At 33.2% G+C, this 14,319-nt stretch overlaps 1 non-coding gene across 1 annotated transcript; it reads left to right on the forward strand.

Annotated features, from left to right (window-relative positions):
- The first annotated feature begins 11,203 nt into the window (after positions 1 to 11,203).
- On the forward strand, positions 11,204 to 11,274 carry Trnag-gcc (transfer RNA glycine (anticodon GCC)). The gene has a single exon. It is a non-coding gene; the product is annotated as a tRNA-Gly (tRNA).
- The last annotated feature ends 3,045 nt before the right edge of the window (positions 11,275 to 14,319 follow it).

Consider the following 14,319-nt stretch of genomic DNA (forward strand, 5'->3'; position numbering starts at 1 on the left):
TGAAGTTACACGGAAACTATTATACTCAAAATAAAAGAAAATTAATAAAAATAACTGGAATTTATGTCGAGTATTATAATAAAAAAGGAAAATTAAAAAGATACTTAAATAGTTATAAGCGAAAAATTTACTTTGAGATACAATTGAATACAATTCGAGATTTCATTGAACATTTTCAAAAACACGAAAGTTGGAATAAATATACAGAAGTGACTACTGGGCCACGATACGTTAATAAAAGAATGGCATTGTACAAAATCATCCCTTTCTATATATTAATAGTAAATTTGATGCAATTGTGGCATAACAACACTTTCCGAAACATATGAATAGATAGAGATGTCATCAATTTTAATAATAGAAATGAGTGGAATAGAAAAATTTCGACTACAATAGATTGTTATTATAAACTGTGGGTATCAATATCTTTATTCGCTAAAACAAATTTACGCTAATTTATTTTATTTTGGTATTAACAGATTTATTGTTCATAATTTTTTAACGCTTAACAAATAGCTATTTGTCATCGGTTATAGTAACGGAAAAACGTCAAAATAGTGAGATTAAGTCATTATTTCAACAATTACGTAAATCCTACATGTTTTTTTTTTATTTCGATGTCGGCCCACTACTGTAGTAGGCGTTTATCGATATTAATAATAAAACTGCGTGGTATAATAAAAAAAATTATATTAATGGAAATTGTTGTATGTTATAATTGAGGAAAAATGCTATTTCTACGTACCTTGACAAAGCGTAAAAACACTAACACAATTTGCCATAACCGATGAGCAAAAGGCATTAAAATTCACATCAAAGGTAAAGAAAACCCTTTTTATAACATTACCTCCGTCTCTTTCTATCTTTGAAGCAGGAGCGGTTTGAATTTAGACGACAGAAACCACACGAAACGTAGTTTAATACAAAAAAAAAAAAACATTGAAATATGACCCTTACGTATTCCTTTAAGTAATGGTAATGATTGCTTTTAATACATTCCCAAGTTTTTAATAACAAAAACAAAAGTTTTCGATTTCTTCACAAAATGACAGAAATAACGTTTCGACGATCGATTCATACGTGGCTTAAAAATGATCCAGTGGAAACAAATTACAACAGCGTGGTGGCTACTCATCTATATCTAGAAAAAAATTTACTAAATTAACATTAATTTGAACCTCGAACGAAGCTAAAGTCTGCGAACTCAACTATATCAAGAATACTTTGCAGGTAATTCGATAGTCGATGATTTTCATCAAATATCCTGTATGTGTAGGCTTATATGAATCACCCTATATATATATATATATATATATATATATATATATATATATATATATATATATATATATTTGAGTTATTGTCAATACAACGTCGCATTAGACACGATCAAATCAAAACCGAAAATATCTTTATTTCATATAAATTTAAGTTCCATTTTGTTGTTGTTGTTGTTGTTGTTGTCTGAAATGTTTATGTTAATTATCGGAATAATATAAAACTTTTATCAAGCAATCCGTCATTGTTCGCGGTATGGTATATGGTGTTGAATACCAATTCATATTCCATTAACCGGCCCTGTTATATTTTAGTCAGCGCGAATCTCCGGGGACGTTAAAACAAAAGGACTACGTCGGATATTTTTCGCTTGTATCATATAGAAATATTGTCCAGGATATGTGCTTTGAATAACATTTTCGGAATAGTAAACTGCTTCTATATTTTCTTCATTTTATGAAATATAAATAATTTTAACATATCAGTGAATAAATTTTGAAGTCAAAACACGTCACTCAATCGTGTGACTAACTAAAAAAACTACATTACCGGCGAGATCGGCGCCTCGGTAGTCACTGAGAAATAGAACTGGAGTATACGGTGGATGAGGAAGCAATTCGAAATGTAAATCATTCAATTTAACCATCATTGCCATCGAGTTGTGAATAGGTGCATCGTCTTGGTGAAGCAATAGTTTTTTCTTCGACGTTTTTCATTGATTTTTGCATTCAAAAGATTCAACAACTATATAGTTTATGCTTTTGATTGTCTCTCTACAACAACATTCCATACGCATCCCAATATATTGAAGCCATAACCTTCCCAGCTGATTGTTGAGTCTTTGGACGCTTCGGACGTGGTTCACCGGTTACAGTCGATTCAGATGATGATAGTTTTGATTCCGTAATGAAATGATGGATCCATTGTGACATTTCGACGCAAAAAACTGATTGATTACGTGTAAACATGATCAAAAATGTCTCCGAATCATCAACACGTTTGTTGTTTTTGATCGAGTGTGAGTAAACGCGGCACTCACTATGAAAAAAGCTTTCTCATGGTAAAATATATATGCATAATTGTTAATACACTGCGTCAACTATCTCACGCAGTTTCAATTTACGATTAGATATAACTAATTTGTGGATTTTTTTGACGTTTCCTGGAGTAATCACTTCAATTGGACGACCAGAAAGTTCACCATCGTTTATATTCAGTAAACCAAAAATAAATTATTCTTTTCGATGGATCAAAGTCCTGATAACACTTTTATAAATATACCGATAAATTAACACACGAAATTGTTTTGAAAATAACTTCACTTAAATGCTTGTCACTTTTGTCTAACTAATCGAAATGTCATAAATTTTGACACATAGTCTTTTGACAGTTGGTACTTCATAAACGTCATATGGATTCGACAAAATGGCAGCGCCATCTGTGTGTCCGGGACACGATTTATTCGGTGATGAAATAATTAATGAATTAAACCGAAAAAAAAACGTAATTATAAACTGAATATGAGTTAATATGAAGATAGTTGGTATTTTAGCGACAAGACCGGCTGTATTTACTTTTTGGTTGATCAAAAATATTCATGTGAGTAATTAAAATTTCATTACATGTCGTAGAACGTACAAATTTCAATGACCGTAATAATTTACCGTCATTATCCGAATTATTATTATTATTATTTTATATTAAAATGTCGTGCTGCTATCTTCAAGAATCGCAACATGTCTTCGAACCGAAACAAATGACAGAAGGAAATGATTCAAACTATTGTATCGTTAGATAATGTGGCAGATATATCGTGGAAGGTTTTTGAGTGATCGATGCGTGGAGACAAATAAAAAACAACACGCGTTTTAATTGACATTGTCGAGAGGAAGTAAATTTCGTTATTTTTTCGGTGTTTAAACGGCGTAAAAGACACGGTATAATATCAAACGTATAAAATTTAATAATTCGAAATGTATTTGTACATTACTAGTACCCCCGATCGTTATTTAAAGTCATTAAGCTTCCTAATCAATGTAACAAAAGCTCTATTTGACCCCCGTCTATAATCGTCATACAGCATTTGTCAAAGATCAAGAATTGGCGCAAAACAAAAGCGTAATACTTATAAATGACATCTTTCTCTCTCTTTCCCTCACCCTCGGACATGTCGGCTATTTAAGACAAAAAACAAAAATTCATCATTAGCGTAGGAATGGGATCTCTATTGTATTCGTTTGTCCACCCACTCACATCGCGACGTTTTAATTCATTCCATCGCTCATTGGACAAAACATCAAAATCCTTTATTTCTCGATTCAACATCGGTTATACGGGATGGCACAACTTTATATTAATAGAATTTTACACTTACGTATATTCGACTGTTTGTTATAAATACGATAAAAAAATATTTACGGAATATTTTATTATTCCCGAATTACTTAATTAAAAATGAAGAAGGTTTTTGATGTGCGACGTGGCTAACAATTGAAATATTTCATTTAATAGCAAATAAAATCTATCAAAACATTAGCGGATATTAAGAGAAAACTGAAGAAGAAAATAATGAAAGAGAAGACGTTTTGGATGTTTACTACACTTCAGACATCCGTTAAAACTAGGTTTTAGTTATTTTCAATGTTATAAGAAAATTTTCTAGAGTGTCTCAAAGATCTTTTTCGGTTTTTCTAAATTGCCGATTAATTCGGTTGGTCCTCCTGGTATTTTCTATAGCCGGAGTGTAGCAATCAGCATGCCGAAGATAGAGAGTCCGACGCATCGCAAATTCCACGGCGATTCGAATTAGCCAGATATTGTTTGATATATGATTCGATTCATATATCACTTGCGAGAGCCGAGGTGTCACGTGACATCTACTCCTGACTAATCACCGTGAACAGTCTTTGAAGGAATATCACGAGTGTTAGGCTACGTATAATCGAGGATCAACAACATCGACGGGGATATTTTCATTAGTTAAGGGGTTTTTGATATAAATTTAGACCACGACGAATCAATCAATCGATGAATTTGACCAAAACTTTGCTGTAGATATTAGATCCGGACTAAAACGACACATATTTTGTTAAAAAAAAAACAATTTTTGCTATTGTTTCTTATTATCTGTACCGATATGAATGGAAATATCTGGATATTTTCAAGCTATACTCAATCATTTTACCTTTTGTACGAGGTCTGGCTATTAAATAACGAGACTGGTCACGAAAAAAGGGCTTTATTATAAAAATTATTCTACATTCGAATGATCCCCTCCCCTCGTCACACACCTTTCAGAACGTTTTTTCCATTGATCGAAGCAGTGCTGGAAGTCTTCTTTGGTGAAGGCCTTCAGGAGCTCCGTTTTACCGCTTCCAACGACTCAAATCGAGTACCTTTCGAAGAAGATCTTTTTTTAACCTTGCAACGAAATCTGAGCGGACCCGTTGACGTTAGAGCTTTTGGTCATCGGCGTTTACAGCCTCGGTAATCATTTGGTTGATTTTGGTCACTGTTTCCGGAGGTCACTGGACGACCTGGGCGCTGGTCATCTTCAGGTACTCACTAGAGCGTTTACACCCCTCGATTGTCCTCATTTGATAAAAAAAAAGCCTTCAATATACTCCCCTTTATTAGTCACACACCTTTCCATACGTTTTTTCCATTGATCAAAAGCAGTGCTGGAAGTCTTCTTTGGTGAAGGCCTTCAGGAGCTCCGTTTTACCGCTTCCAACGACTCAAATCGAGTACCTTTCGAAGAAGATCTTTTTTTAACCTTGCAACGAAATCTGAGCGGACCCGTTGACGTTAGAGCTTTTGGTCTACAGCCTCGGTAATCATTTGGTTGATTTTGGTCACTGTTTCCGGAGGTCACTGGACGACCTGGGCGCTGGTCATCTTCAGGTACTCACTAGAGCGTTTACACCACTCGATTGTCCTCATTTCATAAAAAAAAGTTTCAAAAATCATAAAAATGAGGATGGTAGAAAAAGATTTATTATGATGTACAAAGAAATATCGAATGAAATGTAATGGAGATGAGATTCCTCAACAAAATGGCAGTTGAAAATTATAGAAGAAGAACGAGGAAAACAAGGATTTAAAAAGCTGGGACAAAAAGAAAAAAGGATCAAACGAAAGATAGAGAGGCGTGGATAATAATCAAATCGAATATTTTTTTTATTAATTACGAAAATGTCTTTGGATATTTGGATCTTGGCCGCCGCTGATGATGTAGCTGGACACGAAATGTAGATTTTGAAACAATAGACTGTCGAGATGTAAATGTGTGTTCGGGGTAGGGATCGAAAGAGTGAGTAGGATGGGGAAAAGACCCTTTTCGAGTGTTATTGTGATTAGAGGGTTATAAATTATCAAATTATTGATTTTCGGTTTGAGTGGACTCTGAAAAGAGTTGATATACGACGATGAATATCAAGAATTGCCGTTGGGTCCTAATGGACTTAGGCAAAGTGGTAGAGGAGTGAACGTTTATACGAAAAATAAAAAAAAATAACGATTTTTAAATATGTAACTCAATACAATTATTATATATATATATATATATAACAAGGGGAAATTTCTTCGATTCGTGCGAAGCGATCGAAAATTGTATAAACGGAAATAAATTACCATAAAATATTTATACGCCGAACGTATTAATGATTTAGTTTAAAATATCTCCCCCTACACTAATTTATATATCATAGTTTGTGCCTGACTTTCGCCGATACCAAACTTAAACGAATTAAAACTATAAACGCGATAATCATAATTCACCATCTATCGTAGGTATAAATTATTTTATTTCGACGATTCCGAATCTTGACTGGTAGTCATTAAATGCCAGATATTTATTTTAGATCTCATTTGTAGACACGAAACACTTTCAATACACTTAGGTACTAATTAACATTCTTTTTCTAATCGTATCCGTGGGTATTAAACAGTTGATGTCTTCGACTACATCTCCGCAAGCGTAAAATTCATCACAATAAGTATCCTCGTATATATATAAAGATTTTTTTTTATAAAAAACCAGCGTCTTTTAACTCTCTTTTTAAAAGAGAATTCCTTTGGCTGCTTTTGGGGATTACAGAAATCCCTAATAGGTAGATTGACTGACATCAATAAAAGCTTAATACGCGTCTTTGATCTCGTGCGATGGAATATGAAATTAAAAAAGTTTTGAAAATTTTGTTGTTTACTTGATTTCAGTTTACGTACCTTTGATTTTTGTCAATTTAATTAATTCGTTGCGATCAAAACAACAAGAAACTTCAGAAAAATGCTCCAACGAATAATAATTTATATAAACATTTCTTAGTTAAAAGTTTTTATCAATAAAAAAAAAAAAGAAAATAATCAAGTATCACTGAGTATAATCACGAATTTTGTTGATTAATGATTAAAGATACCCCTACATAAAATATTGATTTAATTACTTCGATTATTTGACGTATTGCTGCACATGTATTGATGTCTATCCATTTCCACACCAAGAATTTAATTCTGTTAAATCAAATCAACTCGAATCTCTTTTTTTATGATAATTTCAGTCGATCAAACAATCGTTTCTTCGGGATTCTAGACTTAATAGATGATTGAGTTCAGTTCGAATGCTTGTCATATGTCATACGTCATATGTCAATCAAAAATATGTATTCCTTCGAAAGTTATATGTTTGTTTTAATAAAGCTCAATTTCAATACTAACCAAATCGAGTTAATTGTAGTTATTAAAGGCTGACATATCGCAATTTAATTTCTTTAATCAATAATCAACGTTTCTAATGTTAAATAGCTTGTTAGATACAAATAAATCATATCTACGCACTTCCTTTTTGAAAATATTCGATTAAATTCATTTCAATGAATCAATTGTGTTATTTATCGTTGAGTTTTCGATTCGATTTTCGAATCCTATAAAACTGTATCCCTATTAGAACGAACACGCGTGTAGAGGGAAAATTCGATTACGAAATGGACAAACATAAACTTGTACGAAACACACACGTCCACGATAAACCATCAATATTTCATCGATACCGATATAGGTAGGTACTTCACCTACATTTCGTAAAAATCAAACAACGTAAACAAAAGACCGACGACGTACAGCCATCAATACAAATTGAAACAAATGAAGCGCGAAGTAAAACAAGGACATCAAAATTCATATCAATCAAATAAAACAAAAGTGGGCGAAAACGTTTCAATCGCGGCTCACTACACATTTTACACACATACACAAAACGAAATAAATCAAATGGCATTCATTTTGAACTTCAATCAATCCCGACTCGCCATTGAAATCTAGAACTCATTGACGCTAACAAAACGGTATGAAAAACAAACGAGCAACAACGTTCACCCAATAGCCGTTAACAATACTCGATTAATCAACGAACAAATGAATGACAAGTGACAGGAGAGTATCGTCGAAACCTGAAACGCGATTCGAATTTGTTTGGAAATCAACTCCGCGTGTCTCCCCGATTCTCTTTTTCAGATACACTCTTATTAGATTAGGAAACGATGGATGAAAAATTGATATTCGAATAGTTATTACTAAATTGAAATACTACGAATATTATTACAAGGTCATTTCGTCGAAATAATACATAAATACACGCGGAATCGTCGACGTTGAACGATTTCGATTGTCGAAAAAAAATTATAGTCCGTTCGTACTTTACCGAATTTGTAATAGTTTACATATTTTTATAACTAAGTAAATCGTAACAATTATTTCCATATTCATATGTACGAAATGATTTTTTCGTTAAATCGATTCACGAGGGTTGAAATTTTAACTTCGTCCTCCCGGTCTATTTTACCTCCAATTCGACACGACGAAATGACATCGGAACAAGCTTTTTAAGCCGGATACCGCCATAAAATACCCCATTTTCCAATAAACAGATATCAATACCTACCTGTTGATTTTAGGGGGTGAAAAAATACGATGAAAAGGGAGTTCGTTTGGTGTATAGATAGGCACCTCGGCGGCACGTCGAGTTTCGGATGACTATGCAAATCGGTCGAACGACAAAAAAAAAAAAAAAAAACTTAAAAGTGTCACTGGGAGAATTACCAGTGATTAGGAAATTGAATTTAGGCTTTTGAGTGTCAATTGATTTATATAGGGTATTGAAAAAATTTAAAAAAAAACTCTTTGGAGGATTTTTGAAAATATTCCTCGTAGAATGAAACATATTAAATAAACGAAATTCAATTTAAAACCTAATACCAAAAACCGAAACGATTTTGATAGCAAAAAATAAGGTAAAATACTAGGTATCAAAAGAGAGGGAATTTTTAATTTGGGGACTCGATTTTTCATATAGATAAGATGAAATCTAAAGAAGGCTATCAAAGAAGAAGCTAGGAGTAGCATAGCTTCTCTATAACCAACTAGGCATTTCGTTTTCCCGGTAAAAATTGACCTTAATTCTTCGTGTTGGTTTTTCCTAAAACGTATAGCGGATATATAGAGGATAAAGTTAATTGTGTGCTGTTAGAACACACAGAATGTACTACATTGATTTGAAATTCCTCGAGTCGGTTAAAAATCACTTAGGAATCACGTGATTATTGTTTTATGTGATGGCGAATAGCAAACTACGAAAGTTTGTGAAGAAACTCATCTATCAATCGATATGGTACACGCCTTTTAAGATTCGACGAGACGTTTTGGATTGAAGAGTTAAGTAGTAGACCTACGCTGCTCCTAGAGATCAGACACGCGTGATTTCGTTTTATTTTACGTTTTTGACAATACATGACGTGGTCGCCACAATATTAATGTTTCTTTTTAATCGAAATAAGAAGAAGAAATCGAAAAATGTGCGTTCCGTTAAAGTAGGTACGCGTGTGGTAACGGCATTATTATCATTACTATTATTTATTATATATTTTCGATGCGTTCGTTCTCTCAACAGATATCTCTCGCTTCTGTTTCTTAATAGCAGTGATCGTCTGTTGTTTTCTGGAGTGTCGGGTTGAAGTGGTGCTGCGGTCCCGGCCTCCCCCGATATTTCCCATTAGTAGAAACGGCGACGTTCTTCGTTCGTTCGGCTGCTTGATTTATTTTATTGCTTTCAGTAGCGCTAATGTTTATTTCTGTAAATTACAAGAAAGGGGTTTGCATATATTCCACCGCATCGCTATACCACGCCAAGTGTGTACGTATATATTTCGTATACACCGGAGAGACAATCGACTCAACGTTCGGCCTTTTTCACAAATTCAATCTTCGTACACTGATAAATTGGTTATATTAACGTATCCTTCAATATTTCCTCTATTTAGAGGGAATTTTGAGTGATTAGGGAACACTTATAGTTATTGAGGATTAAATAAAAATAAAACGATCAATTCGTTACTTGGTATCCAATTTAGAAGATTACTAAACTATGATCCAGATTTTTCATATAATCGCGCTACAAACAATTTTATCAATTCTGTTAACGACGTTTAGCATTATTAGGCACTTCTGTAACTTTTCCTCGGTTTCTTAGACTGTTTTTCTATAGAACGTTTTGTCAATTTTTGAAAACCTGAAAAAAAAAAAAATGATCTACAAGTATAATTACAGGCAAAAACGTTTTTTGTTGTAAACGATAAAGCGTCAATACATGAATTCGATAATCGAGATAAAATTTTTCTGAGTGTAATTGTATTTATCGTACTGGTTAATGTTCATGGGAATCGAATGGGTGTTGTAGTTGAAACAAAACGAACCAGCCACCGACTATGCAAATAAATTTCCTATTACTTATGGCAAGTGTTCTTGAATCCCAATCCCATGTAATGCACTATAGATGTAAAATTGCGGAGAAGAGGAAAGATAAAAATTACAAAATTGAATAAATTATTGAATATAAGTATATTGTACATACTAAATTATCGATCTATTTACTATCGTGGGACCATGTGCACATGCCAGCTTAGGAAAAACAACTGTCAATAATAGCCTTTGTTTCAAAGCTCAAGATACACTTTGATGTTTCCCCTTTGGATAATTGGGAAGAGCCCTTTCACTTTATTGTTAGTGGAAATACCGGGATTTCGGTTACGTAGGATATGTAGGTGTACCTACTCTCTAAGTGTTAACGTCTTCTCTTCCAGAAACTAGAATTTATCCGACACAAATAGGCGTAGTATTAAAAAATAAATATGAAATTCTTTATTATGCATTATACATTTTTTTTCGTCTTTGAATATGATGATATATAAAAATATATAAAACAACATTAATAAAATAAACTACTTCGTTGTCTACGATTATTCTTAACAATTTACACTATTTACACAGGGTAATATTTCAAAATATCTGACTCATTTTATTTCGTGTGAACAAACTCATTTTATTAGGATATCATTACAAAAACCGTTAATTAACACTATATTTTTTTCTCCTGATTTCTCCTTTACGTCGATCTTGTGTCGCTCTTCCACTCGTTCGGTATCGATATTCAAGTTGACGACAGAGAAGGGTCTACGTGATAATGCTGTTATCTCAATTAAAAACAAATGACTACTGCCCGCATCTTGGTGCTTAATTACTGCTTACTTCACCATTTAACTAACTGGGAGTTTGTTAAGTGCCGTAATGAATATTTAATATTTTTTTTTTTTGACTAAATTTTATTGTGTAATTTTCCGTTATAAGGGTCAATTCAATATTTTAAAGTCGATATCATATTTGAACTTTGTAAAAGTACGCCATCTATTGGATTAGTTGAACATAATATAGTAATAGTTTCGATACGATATTTAGATTAAAGGCAAATTTTATTTATACATAAAAATGATTAATCAAATGATTTATTAGAAAAATTTAATAAAAATTAATATTTGTTTGTGTATTAATAAATAGAATAAATCAAATTGATAATTTAGAAGAAGAATTGTGACGTACAGCATCGATGGTTCAGTGGTAGAATGCTCGCCTGCCACGCGGGCGGCCCGGGTTCGATTCCCGGTCGATGCAATTTTTTTTAAAAATTCCGATATATTTTTTTTTTGGATAATGCAACAATTTCAAACCGAAATTAAAAGAAGGCAGATGTTTTCACGTACCATGACCGTATATTAGAGTCGAATAATGGGAAATATAAAAACTAAAAAAAAATTTCGAGGAAACGTAAAAAGTAATATAATTTAAAAAAAATATATCAAAAACCAATCCGTGCCAAGTATGATTTCATGGGTGGGCACCTCTTGGTGTCATTATTTTCAAATTTATTGTCACACAAAAGCGACGGAAGCACATTTTCATTGATGCGTGCGTATAAAAATTATACAGGATGTCTACTATACATTTAACCGATATTTTTTCATTAAGATATTCATATAGTGATAAAAACAAATTATTAATTCAAGAAATTTATGTTAGAAGATTACAATTTAAGTGCTCCTTCGCTCATCCCTGTGATCCCACTGAGCAACAACGTCAGATTTTCGGCATTCGACACGGATTCTTCTTAACCAAATTATCTGATTGATTCGTAACACAAAAAGAAAAAATTTATTATTTGATAAGGAATATATAAAATGATCCGGCGCTACTGAGCGTACCGGTAGTGAGACTCTATGCCAGAGTTCTGGCTCTAACCGCCTCAAAATTGAATTATTTATGCCTTTGGTCAACCGGTACCTATACAACATAATAGAAAACAAAGTTAATTACCGCCACGAATGGGCATTTCGCTGTTTCAGTTAAGAAACAGGAGGTGCGTCCGCCTCCCCGCCTCTCGTCTCTTCAACCTTTATTTGTAACAGGAACGGATTAACACTCATTAATAAAAACGAACATTACAAAAATTGATGATTTAGAAATAATCATTTTACGTATTTAATAATTATTCGATGATCATATTAATGGTTTTGCTACCTTTTTGAATTCAGTCTAAAGCCGCGATTCCCAAAGTGGTCAAGATCCACCAGGGGTCCAAGGGAAACTCGACGGAATCCACAATCGACCATGTGGATAGTACAAGAGGTGCTACTAGAGCTTTTAGTACTAATGAAGAGTTGAAAGTGTCATTTTAAAGAGATCTCGTCAATCAGTAACGCCACCCAAAACTCGAAATCAGATCAAGAATTGAGCAAGCGCGGAAAACTCTGTACAACATGAGGACACTTCTGGCAAACTGGGAACCTCAGCGAAAGTTGGATCATGGATGCGGCCACAGAGAAGAAAATTGATGCGTTCGAAATGTTCGAAATCCGTCTGATAATAGAAAGGAGGGAGATCGAAGGAAAACGGTCGTTTGGATCAATAGCCGTTTGGATCGAAGAAGAAGAAGAATTCGTCTTTGAAACACAGCTACAACACAAATTATCATAGTTAGAACTAATATTTTTATTGGTGGCGATGTAGCAAAAAGTTAATAGAATCGATATAGATGATATAAAACAATTACGTGGATGTGTATTATAATCTTCGAGTCGTAACTTATTCTGCATTCTCCTTTATTTATTGACCAATTTTTCATGTGTTTCTTTATTGTTTCAATTTCTACCATTTCCGATAAAAAGCTTTAAATCTCTACGATGTCTTCTGTAATTTATACTGCTCCATATAAGCACTGGTGACTCCCCGCTATCTTAATTAACATAATCCATTGTTTTAACGGTATATACTACTTCACCCTTTTCCTGCTCTGTCAGAAGATATTATACAAAATACTTCACAATAAACAAAACGCGCCGCAAACTTTATTTCTATTGTAAAATATCGTCGATCGTATCATAAACATGAAAAATTAAGTTTTATATGTAGGAAATGATAATTGATCGACATTTGTATCTAACGATACACGTTTCGATACCCAAACAATCATCTTCAGTAACTCGCCGTTTCCTATTTTTATTTTTATATAAAAATTTGATATGGAAATTTCCCTCTGTATAATATTGGACGATTCTAGCATTGAACATGACTAATAGTATACGTGTAATATTATCTAAAAATACTGATATGAAACTTATTAAATACGTTAGGGCTTCGCTTAGGGTAGGCATAATTAAATTAAAATGAAAATTTAATTACTACAAATGCATTTGTATACTGAAATAATAGCATGATCGCTATCTAATCTATCGTTTACTAATTACTTTTCGACTTATACAGGGTATTGGAAAGCTAAAAAAACGACAAAAAAAAAAGTTCGTGCTGTCAGATTACGAAGATTTTCGAGCTGCTTTCAAGAAACCCAAGAAACGATCAATTCTAACGAACCTGGATGAATGAATCGCGACCAGAATCATCAAATCGTTCCACCGCACATTTTTGGCAACTCGTAGTGCATTATCGGAGCTTGCCGCGTCCTCTATACAGCCCCGATTTGACACAATCTGATTTTCAATCGCACCTGGTTCAGTTTTTGGAAAATGACTTCATATAACAAATGTTTAGTCCATCCCTGCGATATCCGTGTGAATGATGTTGATGTTGAATTAGGGATTGTAACATTCAATTTATGAATTATTAGAGAGGGCCGTGCTACCGCCGCCGTACAACGGAGGCGGCGGACGTAGTAGACGTTCGTTTGTTTCTCTATTTCCTCGTTTATTTGGGAAAATTCATATTAGATTAGACCGCTAACTAGATTTTAAGTAAATGTCGGCGAGTTGAATGGGGTTTTTCGGTTGTTATTTAAAAGGGACAAACAACTAATGCCGAACATTTCAATTTTTCGTTTAATTAAACGTTTATATCGAAAAGTCAAATTACCTAATTGTTAATTTATGATTAATATTTATCGAATTATTTTATATCTACTTACGTATTAACCTGTTAAAATAAAAATAATTCCGTTTCTAAATTTTGTCTCAAGATCAAAATACGGATCTCCAAAATAAACTTTTCGTTCGAAATATTCTGATCCGAGTTGAAAACTTCGAAATTCCAAATATCTTTCATATTATAATTGCGATTATTTCGCTAATGATTTCCTTTTCGCTTAGGTAAAAATATCGCTTTATGATTTTCATCTGAAAGCTTTTGTGGAAAATATTTCGAACGTTGTCT

This window comes from Diorhabda carinulata, chromosome 6 (assembly GCF_026250575.1).
Source record: "Diorhabda carinulata isolate Delta chromosome 6, icDioCari1.1, whole genome shotgun sequence".
Classification (NCBI taxonomy): domain Eukaryota; kingdom Metazoa; phylum Arthropoda; class Insecta; order Coleoptera; family Chrysomelidae; genus Diorhabda; species Diorhabda carinulata.